At 41.9% G+C, this 15,432-nt stretch overlaps 1 pseudogene; it reads right to left on the reverse strand.

The window, feature by feature from the left end:
- Nucleotides 1-11,365: 11,365 nt before the first annotated feature.
- Nucleotides 11,366-13,501, reverse strand: LOC136529980 (uncharacterized; annotated as a pseudogene).
- Nucleotides 13,502-15,432: the final 1,931 nt, after the last annotated feature.

Genomic DNA, 15,432 nt, shown 5'->3' on the forward strand with positions numbered 1-15,432 from the left:
TTACTTAACTACACCTTATACCATTTTATTAATATATTATTACACTGCATTAGATTAAAAGCTATTAAACCAATTCATATGTCACATTTTATTATGTTACTATATACCTAACCACTTCACATCCATCATTTTTAATGTCGCTACTACCCTAAGGTCCAGCTTAATAACCATGCTTTGAACATGATTATTTCATGTAACACCCTAAAATTTGTACTTTTGAAAATAGGATTAAAATGATTTATTTATGAATTTTTGTGCACATGAAATATAGGAAAAAGAATATTTTTCATTATATTAAACTTTATCATAAGGTAGCAACATGTTTGTGCATACATGCAGCTGCATATTTATTTTGTGATGATTGGGTTTGATCAAAACTTCAAAAGGATTAAAATTTAGAATAAATTTGGATTTGAAAATTGGGTTTGAGAAATTAAAAAGGAATTTCTTTTATTTCCCCTCTCCTTCTTGGCTTCAGGCCCACGGCCTACCCCCAGCCCGGCCTCTCTCCTTTCCCTCACTCCTCGCCAGTCCTGTTTTCTTTCCGCAGCAGGCGGCCCATCTCTTCTCTCGGCCCAGCTTTCTCCCTCGGCCCACTCCTCCGCGCACAGGCCGCTTCCCCGTTTTCCCTGTTCGGGCCGGCTCTCTTTCTTTCTCGCACAGCCTAGCAAGTTGTGCCGCGCCTCCTTCCCACCCGCAGTCGCTGCCAGGCGGGGCCGCTGTCAGCGGGGGTGTCTTCAACCTCTCGTGCTCGACACGGACTCCACCGCCGCCGAGAGCCCCATGCCGCCACGACACCACCTTGTCGTGCCGCCCACGTCGCTCTGCCACTATAAAAGCTGGAGACTCTGCGCCGCACGCCCCCACATAGCTCTAGCGCAAGTCGCCGCTTCCACCTGAGCTCGTACCGCCGTTGCCGCTGCAAAAGCCAGCACTGTCGTCCGTCGTCGCCTCGCCAAGCCGTGCGTCATCTCCTTGCCTCCTCTACCATCAAGAATAATATAAGTGAGCTCGTCGTCATCCCCTCGCTCGCCCGATGCCCTCGTTTCGTGCAATCGTGAACCGTAGACCATTTTCCAAGAATACCGATGAGCTCGGTCGCCGCCGACCATGTCCACCGCCGCCTCCTCTTCCTGTTTCGGCGCCGGTCATGTCTTCTCTCTCACCGATTTGTTTCCCGTCGTCCAATCTGAGATCAACGGCCTAAATTAGAAGATACCCTTCATCGGCCTTTTTGCTAAAGAGACCCTGAGTTTTTATGAAATTAACTCGCCGTCCAGCGTAGTTCAAAATAATTCAATCCAAGCCCCTGAATCTTATGTTTTGACCCCTAAAGTTTTCCAAAAACGACGCCCGGTCCACAGGACTGTTTTAATTTGGTTTTTAATTATTTTTAATACAAAATTGATTTCAAAATATTTACAGAATTGACATTGATCTTATTTTATGCGTAGTTTCTTAGTTTTAACTCCGATTTGACCTGTTCAACTTGCGTTAGGTTCGTAATTCCATAATATACATGTTCATACTACTGTTAGATATGTTTTCAAATTATAAAATTTGAGGTTAGATTTAATCTATTATTTAATTAAAGGAAATCTTGTTTAATTCATAACTTTTTCGTTATAGCTCCGATTAGTGTGCTTTTCATGTCTGTGTGTTCGTAGTAACATGTAGAATATCTTTAAAATCTTTTTCACTTGCTTTTAATTATGTTTGGTGTACTGTTATAATTTAGTTCTATTTTTTGCTTCGTGTATATGGATGCTTTTGTGGTGTTTTATGATCATGTTGAGTCGGTGAGCTATACACGGTGAATCCAGAAACAATTCATTGAAGCTTTAGACTAGAAGAAGGATCTGAGTTTTAAGGCGAGTATAGCATAGGATCTTCCTTGTTGTCCTATACACCTTTAATTATCTAATTCATACTGCATGTGTGTACCTTGACTACCACTAAGGATTTCCTAGTACTTTGTTACCTCATACCTTGATTCCTATGGGTTATTGCATTGGGTAGTATGATGCTAGTGCTCAACTACAACCATGATCTTGTAACTTGACTAATAGAATATGCAATAAACACTAAAAGATGCTTTTAGCAACATGGAACAAGAGGGCTAGAGCATTGGGCTGTTTTTATGGTGCTCTAGATTCCTCTCCCTAAGGACTTATCTGTAAGTGATCATCCGGGACTTACAGTATAGCTGTGAGGGCTACATGGCTTTAGCCTTAGCTTAGTATGAGGACCTTTTCTAGCTTGTCAGTGGTTACCTTTATTGACGTGAGAATGGCTTATTGAATCGAGTATAGTGCGGCCTCTGTCCCCTTATGTATAGGTTGCGCATCATTGTGCCATCGGAACAGGGGGCTCTACATCTGTTTGTCGAGTGAATCTAATGGCCCTAACTTGTTAGACGAAACTTTGAAAGGCTTTATAGTGAACCCTACCGACCTTCCTTGGTACTGGGTCAAGAGGTTGATCACCTCGGGTGAGAGGGTAAATCACGACTCACAGTGAAAGTGTACAACCTCTACAGAGTGTAAAACTGGTATATCAGCCGTGCTCATGGTCACGAGCGGCCTTGGAATCCTTACGGAATAGATGATGAACACTGTTGATACTGATGATAAAGATGCTCGTTAATGGTTAATTGTTTATGCTATTCATTATTCATGTTTACCTGATCATGTGTTTACATGGGCTTGTGGATAAATTTGTTGTTACTCAATTGCTAAAATGATGACTCATTAAAAGCTAATCGCAGTTAAACTAGTGTCAGCCTTTTAAGCCTCATAAACCCCATGATATATTTGTTGAGTACGATATGTACTTACGCTTGCTTTATTTTTCAATTATTCAGATAAAAATCCCGGATGGGTACCAGATTGCCTGAGTTTGGAGGAATTAGGCTTGTGATCAACCAGTCAGTTGTCCTTGTGGAATTGGAGTCTTCACACGAAGATCGGAGTTGTCTTTCCGTTGTTTGCTGTCTAAGGTTATATCCTTTATACTAAGTACGTTATATATTGAGCATTATTTTTTGATATTACCCTTATTTGTAGCTATATGTGAGATTTGACTTCCTGGGCTCACATATGGTGCGTATCTGGTTTTATTCTTAAAATCGGGTGCTACAAAATGATATCAGAGCAATGCTGACTGTAGGACGCAAGCCTATTTAGAACTGGATGTTCTAGTATACTTTCATCTATGCTTACTTCTTGTTCCCCCCCCCCCATAACCTTGTTATTTGCTAAAAGTTATGCTCACCTCGGCCTCTGTTCTATTATGAAAACCTTATCTCTATTCTAAATCCTTTGTCTTCATCTAAATAGAGGGGCCGTAATGAGGAGACCACCAGCATCAAAGGTCAGGAGGACCAGGCTACGTTGTCCTTGATTGCATTCGACAAGGAGAAGCTTTTAGCTATGCAACAACAAGTATTAGAAGGAATGACTCAATATGGGAGTTCTCAACAGTACTTGCCATAGGGTCAAACCTACATACCAAAGGGACCAATGAAGAGACAAGTGGTAGAAGCTTGAAAGAAAATGAAGTCCAATGAAGGTGCTGGTAGTAATACGCTCAGAAGTCAGTGTCAATGTCAATGCTGCAAGCATTATGGTTTTGCATGTCTTTAGAACAAGTCTAATAAGAGGGAAGTCAAGGTGAACCCGAGTTATGAAGCTAATGTGGATAAGAAGAGGAAGGCGGTCTCACCAGAGCCAGAGTTGGGAAGCAATCAACATTCGAGTTTTACTACATTGTCACATCCAGCTCCAATGTCTGGTCAGATAAACTCAGTCTCTAAAGAGTCGGAAGTTTCTCAAGCTAAGATTACTCCACTCTTTCCACATGAGGTACGCATAGATGGGTGGACAATCACCTATAAGGAGTTTCAACCCTAAAAGATGAAGCGAGCTAGAAAGTGGTCTAGTCAAACAAAGATGAGCCTTTAGAGTCAGCAAGCTAACAACACACCAAGCAACAATTCTGTGGAGTATGACATCACAAAAGATCCAGCTAAGAGAAAGTGTTATCATTGCCAACAGGAAGGACATTATGTTAAACTTTGCCCATAGAAGAATCAACAATTGTACCATGGAAGTGGCTAGAGTCATATCACTACAAGGTTGCTACCAGAAAATGGCAGTGATATCCAACCCGGAAGAAGCATTTGACGAGGATGACGAATGAAGGGGTCATGACGGACTATCTAAGATCAACAAAGTAGAAGATGTGTTGCCCCCACTATCGTGCAAGGGATGCTACCCTAGATACCCTCACAGCCACACCTTGGTTAAGGAATAGGAGTTTGTGCCCTTTATGTAATAAAACGTTAGTATCGCAAGTCGAGTCAATGATTGAGTTGTGCACCTTTATTGCTTTGTTGAATTGTCATTATGTTTTTGCTTGTTTTGAATCTTTGTAATGATTGCAATGATCGTGTTGAGTGTTCCCACAATTTCATTTAGTTTATAGGCCTAAGGTATAAGGATTAATGAAATAAATAGTCGGGTTTTGATTCTCTCATGTTTTCTCTATCGTGCCTTCGGAGCAACCTATCTTTATCCATTTATATCTCTGTCTTTGGACTACCAAAAATCATGACAAAATTTGGGACGACATTAGACTTCAATATCTTTCTCTAACCATAAGAATCACCTTGATAGCTATGTTGGTTATGGAGTTATGAAAATCACAAGACGATACATTGATGCTGTCTGAAGCCTAGAATAGTTTCTATTGTGCACTACTTTCGACTACTGGAACTATAGAATTTAGAAAAGTGTTCTATAAGGAAGTTGAGGATTTGATAAGCTTTCCAATAATATATAACTATAGCTCTATTGGATTAACAAAATGAGAGTTATAGCTATTTTACTGCGCTGTTGTTTTTCTACTCGCAAGGAATTTCAGATTTCTTGTTCTTGCTCATACATGAGTGTATCATTGGGATGTCAGAACGTCTTGATACTAGTTAGCTCATCTGGAAGAAGGTGCAAACTACCCTTTTTGTGTCCCCTAGTTGGTCTTTTCTTAAGGGGCGTAGCCAAGTTGAAGGATTTGCAAGATGAAATATCTTACATTCTAGTTTGTGCAGCAGAAGCGTGGTGGACTCAAAACCCATAGGTCCTAGGATCGAAACCTTTGGAGGAACAAATACCTTTGGAGGAGATCAATAAGATAGACAATCACGCTTGTGCCAACTATCTAACTAAGAAGGGTTTGAATGTTCAAGGTGCCATATGAAGTTCAGTTATGCTCTCTAGCTCACTTGGAAGAATCAGTTAATCTAATAAGAAAGGTGGTACCCATAGGATGTATATCACTTAAGGGTTTCATCGTCCAGAGTAAGTATCCTTTGCTTGGTTGATAAGTTATTGGATCATCTACGAGGAATGGATGCATTCGTCAATATGGCTCTACGATTCGAGCTATCCTCAGCTAGGAGTCCAATCTTCAACATACCTAGGACAAGTAGGCGTTGATGACATAGGAATGAAATATCTAATAACTACATATGGTTCTATGGAGTCTTAGGAAATTCCAATGATATACTAAGCATGACAAGAAGATTTGGATTGAAGAAAGTTAATGATGTGATAGGAACCCACTCAAAGATGTGAGAGAAACTCAGAGTCTTTAATAATGAGGTTTGATTAGAGGTTCAAGGGAAGTTTATCCAAGACCATCAAGATATTGATAGTGTTACTGGAGAAGGTTTAAGTTTAGATTAAGAGACCTCAGCTAAGTATTTGAATGAGTACAAAAAAAGAGGTTGAGGTAAAACCTTGTATTAGCTTTGCCAGATCAGGACAAGAGCTTTATATTTATTATGACACACCATGTCAAGGTGTGGGATGTGTCCTTATGCAAGAAGAAAAAGTAGAGGTTTATGCAAGAAAACATGAGAAGGAACATCTGATGTATAATCTGGAGTTATCCATTGTGGAGCATGAGGTACTATCTATTTGGGCTTAACAAGTGACATCTAGGAGGATCACAAGAATCTACAGGACATCTTCACTAAGATGGTTTTGAGCTTGTGATATCCTCGTTGGAATGAAATTGATTATGACTTGGAAAAGTGTTATTACTTCAAGGAGAAAAGTCATGACCAATGCCCTTAGCAACAGACAGTTGTGCTAAGAAGGTTCGGGTGACACCAAGGACTAAGAATTATATTCCAAGTTTGAGCAACTTAACTGAAATCATTAATGTTTTGAAGATTGATGGTAGATTCTCTTTCTGACCAAGAGATTAGTCAGGCTCCATTGGAAGGTGAATATTTTAAGAAAGAGAATTGATATTATGGACTAAAAAGAAAAGTGGCCTAGTGATTGGAGTTACCTGAGTATTGTTTGGAGTATCTGTCAGAATCTTGGAATCAGTTTTGTAAGGTACTTGGTGTAAGGTTAACAGGTATGCAAAGTAAAGTGGGGTCCTTGTCAAGACAATGGAACTACACGAGGAAGTAAAGAAGAATCCAAAGATGGAGCATCCCTATCTCCTAGTCGATGTCTTCCGAATCTCAGGGACGAGATTCATTTTAAGGGGATAGAATTGTAACACCCTAAAATTTATACTTTTGAAAATAAGATTAAAATAATTTATTTATGAATTTTTGTGCACATGAAATATAGGAAAAAGAATATTTTTCATTATATTAAAATTTATCATAAGGTAGCAACATGTTTGTGCATACATGCAGCTGCATATTTATTTGTGATGATTGGGTTTGATCAAAACTTCAAAAGGATTTAAATTTGGATTTGAAAATTGGGTTTGAGAAATTAAAAAAGAATTTCTTTTACTTCTCCTCTCCTTCTCGGCTTCAAGCCCACGGCCTGCCCCAGCTCAGCCTCTCTCCTTTCCCTCACTCCTCGGCGGCACAGTTTTCTTTCCACAGCAGGCGGCCCATCTCTTCTCCCAGCCCAGCTCTCTCCCTCGGCCCACTCCTCCGCGCTCGGGCCGCTTCCCCATTTTCCCTGTTCGGGCCAGCTCTCAGCCCAGCAAGCCGCGCCGCGCCTCCTTCCCACCCACAATCGCTGCTAGGCCAGACCTGCTGTCAGCGGGGGTGTCTTCAACCTCTCGTGCTCGACATGGGCTCCGCGCCACCGAGAGCCCCATGCTGCCACGACACCGCCTTGTCGTGCCGCCCACGTCGCTCTGCCCCTATAAAAGCTAGAGACTCTACGCCGCATCGCCCCCGCATAGCTCTAGCGCAAGTCGCCGCTTCCACTTGAGCTCGTAGCACCGCCGCCGCTACGACACCTAGCGCCGACGTTCGTCGTCACCTCGCCAAGCCACGCGTCGTCTCCGTGCCTCCTCTGCCGTCGAGAATACCATAGGTGAGCTCGCCATCATCCCCTCGCTCGCCCGGTGCCCTCGTTTCGTGCAATCGTGAACCATAGACCGTTTTCCAAGAACACCGATGAGCTCGGTCGCCGCCGACCATGTCCACAGCTGCCTCCTCTTCCTGTTCTGGCTCCGATCATGTCTTCTCTCTCACCGATTTGTTTCCGGCCGTACAATCTGAGATCAACGGCCTAGATTAGAAGATACACTTCGTCGGCCTTTTTGCTAAAGAGACCCCGAGTTTTTATGAAATTAACCTGCCGTCCAGCATAGTTCAAAATAATTCAATCCAAGCCCCTGAATCTTATGTTTTGACCCCTGTAGTTTTCCAAAATCGACGCCCGATCCACAGGACTGTTTTAATTTGGTTTTTAATTATTTTTAATACGAAATTGATTTCAAAATATTTATAAAATTGCTATTGATCTTATTTTATGTGTAGTTTCTTCGTTTTAACTCCGATTTAACTCCATAATCTACATGTTCATACTACTGTTAGATATGTTTTCAACTTATAAAATTTGAGGTTAGATTGAATCTATTATTTTATTAAAGAAAATCTTGTTTAATTCATAACTTTTCGTTATAGCTCCGATTAGTGTGCTTTTCGTGTCTGTGTGTTCATAGTAACGTGTAGAACATCTTTAAAACCTTTTTCACTTGTTGTTTATTATGTTTGGTGTACTATTCTAATTTAGTTCTATTGTTTGCTTCGTGTATGATTGCATGGATGCTTTTGTGGTGTTTTATGATCATGTCCAGTCGGTGAGCTATACACGGTGAATCCAGAAGTAATTCATTGAAGGTTTGGACTAGAAGAAAGATCTGAGTTTTAAGACGAGTATAGCATGGGATCTTCCTTGTTGTCCTATACACCTTTAATCATTTAATTCATATTGCATGTGTGTACTTTGACTACCACTAAGGATTTCCTAGTACTTTGTTACCTCGTACCTTGATTCCTATGGGTTATTGCATTGGGTAGTATGATGCTAATGCTCAACTACAACCATGATCTTGTAACTTGACTAATGAAATATGCAATAAACAATAAGAGATGCTTTTTAGCAACATGGAACAAGGTGGCTAGAGCATTGAGCTGTTTTTATGGTGCTCTAGATTTCTCTCCCTAAGAACTTATCTATAAGTGATCATCCGGGACTTACAGTACAGTTGTGAGGGCTACATGGCTCTGGCCTGAGCTTAGTATGAGGACTTTTTCTAGCTTGTTAGTGGTTACCTTTATTAGCATGAGAATGGCTTGCCGAATCGGGTATAGTACGGCCTCTGTCCCCTTGTTTATAGGCTGTGCGTCATTGTGCCATTGGGAAGGGAGGCTCTACATCTGTTTGTCGAGTGAATCTAATGGACCTAACTTGTTAGACGAGCCTTTAAAAGGCTTAATAGTGAACCCTGCCGACCTTCCTTGATAGTGGGTCAAGAGGCTGATCACCTCGGGCGAGAGGGTAAATCACGACTCACTGTGAAAGTGTATAACCTCTGTAGAGTATAAAACTGGTATTTTAGTCGTGCTCATGGTCACGAGTGGTCTTGGAATCCTTACGGAATAGATGATAAACACTGATGATACTGATGATAAAGATACTCGTTAATGGTTAATTGTTTATGCCATTCATTGTTCATGTTTACCTGATCATGTGTTTAGTGGGCTTGTGGATAAATTTGTTGTTACTCAATTACTAAAATGATAACTCATTAAAAGCTAATCGCAGTTAAACTAGTGTTATTTTTCAATTATTCGGATAAAAATCCCAGATGGGAACCCGATTGCCTAAGTTTGGAGGAATTAGGCTTGTGATCAACCAGTCAGTTGTTCCTATGGAATTGGAGTTTTCACCCAAAAATCGAAGTTGTCTTTCCGCTGTTTGTTGTCTAAGGTTATATCCTTTATACTAAGTACGTTATATACTGAGCATTGTCTTTTGATATTACCCTTATTTGTAGCTATATATGAGATTTGACTTCCTGGGCTCATATATGATGCATATCTAGTTTTGTTCTTAAAGCCAGATGCTACATTTCATTATGCTAGATAGTCTATTACTCCATTTGTCCTAAAATAAGTGACGCTTTTTACTTTTATACTTCTTGTTTGACCATTCGTCTTATTCAATTTTTTTATATAAATAATAAAATAAATAAGTCCGTATTAAAGTATCTCTAATGATAGAATAAGTCATAACAAATTAAATAGTATTTATACAAAAATTTTGAATAAAACAAACGGTCAAATAAGAAGTCTCGAAGTAAAAAACGTCACTTATTTTGGGAGGGAGAGAGTACGACAAATATTGTATAGGAGTACTATACTTTTTAAATAATATAACCATAACTATGTTTACATGTAAAATACATTTCATTTCAAAGTACCAATTCAAAATTTATTTGTGCACCAAACAATTATTTAGGAAAATATTATGTCACACAGTTGAAAACAACTATTCGAACATAGGCAATTCTTTTCCACGTTGAAGAGAAACAATTTCACAGAAATAAATAAAGAAAACAAAGCCAAATAATCTGTTCAATTCTCTGGCCTACAAACGCGGACTAACATATCTAAAAACGGGTGCTCATCCCTCCCTCTATCGTCCCTCGTACTAAACACAAAATAGGGACATCTCAGTCCCCTCAATGGAATCATCCCGTCCTAGAAAACTAGATTGGATCTGTCCCATCCCTCCTAGTCACAAAACCAAACGCAACCTAAGAAGGCTAAGTTGCTCCCTCTACTAGACAAAGTCGCTGACAAACTTCTAAGATATAAGGTGTTGGTGTAAATGGAGCATCTGTAAAGGGTCTTTGTGCAAATAGTTGAATAAAAGGAGAAAGGTGAGTGTGCTGGGAGAAGTAGCACACATAGTATTCCCAAAATCAACATAAGGCAACCTTGATGCGGCCCTTTGGACATTTGGTCCTTGTGGAAGTTGTCCTAACAGCCATCTAAATAGTAAATCTGTCAACTCATAGACATAGATATTCCTAAGTGGATCACCAACATTAAGATCCGATGGGCTTTCCTTTGGAAGAGCAAAACTAACGTGAGGTCATTGTGCTATGGCTTGAAATGTGCTAGGGTTTGCCCATGACAGATCAAAATTTGGTAAATTTTGATCAAAGAATGGAATCCCTTATAACAAATGACCAAAAATTGCGCAGGACCTGTTATACTAAGGAAAGAAATTGGTCACATGCCCAGACAGACAGGTAGTTGACAGATTTTGCTGTGAATTCTGAAGTCATAGCTTGTGCAATCATGAAACTAGCATACAAGAACAGCTCATGGTGTTGACATACGTCATCTTTCCCTGGTAGATGTGCAAAGAAGAGTAATTCCTGTCCCCATTATATAGCTTTCACATTCTCTGCCAAGTTCTAGTAGGTTAAGATTATGAATACAAAAAATTAACCGTCTGTAAGCCTATCAGGGGATGACTATACTGGCCTCTTAAAATAAAAAATGTAATTACTATAATATCATCAAAAGACTGGGAATTACTGTTGAGATTACTCAACTTCTATTGTTACACAGACATATTTAAAACTGAAATCAATTGTAGTTTAGTATGATTAACGAAGGTCAGTAAGGTTTTAAACCAAATACTACTTGCACTCCAGAATAGCTATTGTCTAATGTCCTAGAATATGTGCAGCCAAACTTAGAAATTGGGCTACTAATATGCATATGCATGTACAGAGATATGATATAACTTATACGTTTCATCTAAAGTACTTTCGTATCATTTTGTCTCCAATAATCTTTGGCTCCTCGCCAAGAAATAATATTGGACAAGGACCTGTCTTGGAGATGGTATTGTGTCCAAAACAACAAAATAACAGATCTACTACTTACTACTTACCAGATATGCCTGTTATGTAGTATGGTTGAGATGACTAATATTAACTCTTTCCCTTAATGCAGTTTCAACAATACAAACGAAAATAATGCCCTATTTAGAATTAGAATACTCCTTGCCTGTATTTAGTCGCCACCCAATCCGGCCATTCCAGTCTCTAGATGGTGATATCCCTACAAAAAGTTGGCCAGAATTAGTTCATGAATTCTGTGATGTGGCAAAGGGGATCACTTGAAATGTATATTAAAGCATAAAAAGATGAATGTTTTAAATCTCCAATTATGGCATTTAGCAGATGGCCTCTAAAATAGCTAATAGCGTAGCTAAATGAGGCTATAGAGGGCTATAGCCATAGCCACTAAATTGTACATGGACACAAATAGCTTGATATGCCTCAAAAAAGTATAGCAGGCTATATCGTAGAACCTTGAAAAAAAAACCTTAATCGTGTATAAATATGCTTCCAGAACATTGATGAACAATCATTTTTCCATCAGAGGTCAAATCATAGAAGATGGTAACACTTTTCGCAAAAAAATAATAATAATAAATAGAAGATGGTAGCACAGGAAGTATCATATTAAATTATCAACCAGATGCCACTATTATGATAGATAAACGCTTGAAGAATGAGCTCTTCCTAATGGCATTTGTAACGATAGTTACAACAAATACGGCAATTTGTGTGTATGGTGTTCTCATAATTATGCTGTTCTACTTCAGTATACCACTGATGTTCAGGCTTCAGAAATTGTGTGCAGGTTATCAAATTGTTTCCAAGCAAATGTTATCAAAATGTGTGCAGGTTACTAGTAAGCGTTACCAGGCAACTGCAGTTTCACAAGAAAATTTGTATGCGGAAATGCCGGTGGGATCATCTTCTGTCAGTAAAGGCTGCCAAAGAACCAAAATTGGAGTAAGCACAATCACCAAGATCATTTGTAATGAACCAAGAGAAGTACAAACCCTCAAAATGGTCAAAGAGAAGCAAACTGACTCCAGAGTAAAGGCACAATCCAGTGACACCAAGAGGGTAGCTAATCTGCTAATGTGCCAAATCACTGAGACTGCATCACAGCATCTTCTATTGTACTCCTAGTAAACTGAATTCAAGCCACAGTTTGTAGCTTCTGCTGCCTTTAGCTAGGAGGGCGCATGCACAGCAAGTGCTGGACGAATTTACCATCAATTACAAACCCAGAGATAAGCATAGATGCAAAAGCAATACACGATGGCATCAATCTTGCTGTGGTAGTACTAGTACGGTAGCAATATGACAGCAGATCACGGAGAGGCGTTCTAGATTCAGTGTTGGGATGATGGCCTAGAGACTGAATTCCCTGCTATAGCCTTCAGGGCCTTGGGGATCAGCAGGGATCAGCATCAAGGTCACAGAAGCATTCCCTAACGTAACAAACTCTTCAAATTTCAGGAATCCAAATTGCGACCCATTGTGGCACCATCATCAGTGAGGAACAGATCAATCTATGACTGCAATTTATTCATTTTTTTTCCTTTGGGAACAACTTATTTCCTATCATCAAGAGTACAGAAAAGAGGAAACCAACCAACCAATCCACTCCAATCGAATGCAATCAAGTCCAACGAGAAATTGGGCCACGAAGCGAGAACTCCTGTTCTACACTGTACAGTGGACGCCTATCTGAACCCCTTCCGGAGCGAGTATCTGGCCGCCTTTGCCGCGGGGCCAGCAGCGACTCCATCGTGCAGTGCTGCCAGTCTCAGCACCGCATCGGGCTCGGTCAACTCCGTCGCCGCAGCCGGCGAACCCTCCTGCCCGCGCGGAGCCTCGGGCCCCGCGACCGCCGAGATCGCCTCCTCAATCAGGTTGGTGATGTCCCGGAGCGGGACCCGGCCCAGCAACCGCGCCCTGGACGGGCGCTTCTTCACCCCGCAGCTCTTGACAGCGTAGCCGGGCCGCCGAGACACCCCAACAGCCGAGGCGGTGGCGTCCGGTCCGAAGAAGGGGCAGCGTTCTCCTTAGCTGCAGAGCCGGCAGCCATCCCGGGTCGCGAGCTCGGGTGCCTGGACCGGGCGGAATCTGGGGCGAGGGCGGGGGTGGGGCGGCGAGGCTGGACGCTCGAGGTGGGATTGGGGAACGGGGAGTGGCCATGGGTATTTGAGAGCTGGAGAAGCCGGGATCCCTTTCAGGATTTGAGTTTTGCGCGCAAATGACTGGAGAGGAGTGGTGGATTTCGGTGTTCTGGTTCCATTGCGCAGGCGAATCTGTGGAAAATTTTGCGGAACACTATTCGGATTTGGAATCGGGGCGCCCGGGGCGGGGGCGGGGGCGGGTGGTTTCGAGTCGGCGGGGATGGGACGGGGAATTTTTTTTAATTTTAATATTTTTTCAAACTTAATTTTAAATCTAACGTTCTCAGTTTTTTTTAAACTAACACTTTTGGCCGCGTCTATTGCTCTGGCTCGACCAAATGCCTATGCCGCGCCATGCATGGTAGCGCGACAGAGGGCTGACGTGGCGGCGACCAGAAGCGCTGGCCGCTGACGTGGCACGGCTCTGCCGCGCCACCGATCTTGGCGCGGCAGTGTCGCGCCCTGATCCATGGCGTGGTAGAGCCGGGTATAACCTCCGCCGCGGTCCGCGTGCCCAAGCAGTCACCGTTGTTCGAGTAGCGCAGCAAGGCTGGCCGCCGCGCCTGCCTTCGCCCGCGCTTGCCCGCCGCCGTGCATGCCGTGTGCCGCGGCCGCGTCCGCCCGCTCCAGCAAGCCCGCCCGCGCCAGCCAGGCCGCCGGGTGCGGCCGGCGCGCCTCCCCCTCCAGCCAGAACCTCCGGTCACGCACGGCGGCTGCCCTGCGCCTGCGCCTCTCGGTCCGGTCTTGCACGCTGCAACGAGGTAATCCACTAATATAGTTAGCACAGTTAATAAAGTTAGTAAAATTATTAAAGCATAGTTAGTATAATTAGTAAAGTTAGTTAGTTTAGTTAGTATACGTAATATAATAAGTTAGTATAGGTAGTAAAGTTAGGTAGTTTAGTTAATACAGTTATAGTATGCCATTATAGATGTTAATATTTGATTAGTTAGTATAGCTATAGTTAGAAAATATATTAATGTTAGTATGGACATTACGTACGATAATTTTGATGACTTAATAAAGTTTCTTGAAATACTTCTGTAGATGGATTGTTGTGTTAGAGTTTTGTACGGAGGAAGTGTTAGGAGAGAGGATGGTATGTTTGAGAATATAGAAGAAGAATTGGAATGGTTTGATGAACCTCCTAGCTTCAACGACCTTTGTGTCCGTTTGAATATAAAGTTTGGCGGTGATTTTACACTAAAGGGGAGGTTTGATACTGAGAAGACTAGGGCACACTATGTCCTCATGCCCTTGTGCGACCCTGCTCACTGGTCCCGCTATACTAGGGTTCTGCAAGGTTCCAATGTGCCCATGGCTGAGGTGGTGGTGGAGAATTGGTACAGGATGCATGGTGTTTAGAACGGCAAATCCATTGATGGTTTTAGAGGCAATGAAAAATAATTAGGGGTCTAAGGGGAAGCAACTCAGGATAACATAGATTTGAACGGTCAGTTGACGCAGTAGCAGTTTCATTCAACTGCAGTAGGCTGTATAAGCAATAACTTCGATGTGAATGAGTTCGAACGGGAAGAGGAGGAGCAGGAGGAGGAGGACAGGATCGGTGATGTAGTTAACAGTGATTCAGACGATTCTGATGATGACCAAGGAGGTACAGATGCTATGGCAACAACGACTGATGCCATGCCAGTACCGGTACATACTATGCCATTACCAGTACCAACTGAGGTTTTACAAGGTGTTCATGCTTAGGGTAGACTAGTCACAGATTTGGCTACAGATGATATCCCCTATGATTCATGGGCCACAATTAGCGAAGCGCAGCAGTATGTTCCACTACCACCTTACATAGCGACTGAGCTTGAGCAACTAAGGTCCAAGAACGTACCTTTCAGGGGCGTTCGGAACTATAGGGATGTCAGCATGACGGATATGACAGTTTGTGATACCGGTCTCAAGATGTGTAGGAATTCATTGTATAACCATGAGACATAAACCCTTAGGAAGGGGATGATATTCAACACAATGTCAAAGATGAAACTCTTCCTTTAGGACTATGCTGTGTACCACCATAGACCGTACACCGTCACTCATTCGGACCAGAAGTTGA

This window comes from Miscanthus floridulus, chromosome 19 (genome assembly GCF_019320115.1).
Source record: "Miscanthus floridulus cultivar M001 chromosome 19, ASM1932011v1, whole genome shotgun sequence".
NCBI lineage: Eukaryota > Viridiplantae > Streptophyta > Magnoliopsida > Poales > Poaceae > Miscanthus > Miscanthus floridulus.